Source organism: Esox lucius, chromosome 11 (genome assembly GCF_011004845.1).
Source record: "Esox lucius isolate fEsoLuc1 chromosome 11, fEsoLuc1.pri, whole genome shotgun sequence".
Taxonomy (NCBI): Eukaryota; Metazoa; Chordata; class Actinopteri; order Esociformes; family Esocidae; genus Esox; species Esox lucius.
The window spans coordinates 53,351,306-53,351,818 of NC_047579.1; positions in this window are offsets into that span (position 1 = coordinate 53,351,306).

A 513-nucleotide genomic window follows, 5' to 3' on the forward strand; every position below is an offset into this window, starting at 1 on the left:
TGAACCCCAGGCTATTTTAACTACACCAACTTCCCTGGTGTTGTGTTGAACCCCAGGCTATTTTAACTACACCAACTTCCCTGGTCGTGTGTTGAACCCCAGGCTATTTTAACTACACCAACTTCCCTGGTGTTGTGTTGAACCCCAGGCTATTTTAACTACACCAACTTCCCTGGTCGTGTGTTGAACTCCAGGCTATTTTAACTACACCAACTTCCCTGGTGTTGTGTTGAACCCCAGGCTATTTTAACTACACCAACTTCCCTGGTTGTGTGTTGAACTCCAGGCTATTTTCACTACACCAACTTCCCTGGTCGTGTGTTGAACCCCAGGCTATTTTAACTACACCAACTTCCCTGGTCGTGTGTTGAACCCCAGGCTATTTTAACTACACCAACTTCCCTTTTTAGCCGATGGCCCCTATAGAATGGATGGAAGACCCATCTACATCATACAGAAGGAAAATTAACATGTTCTCATTGAATTACAAGAATAAAATGACAGTTGAAACAA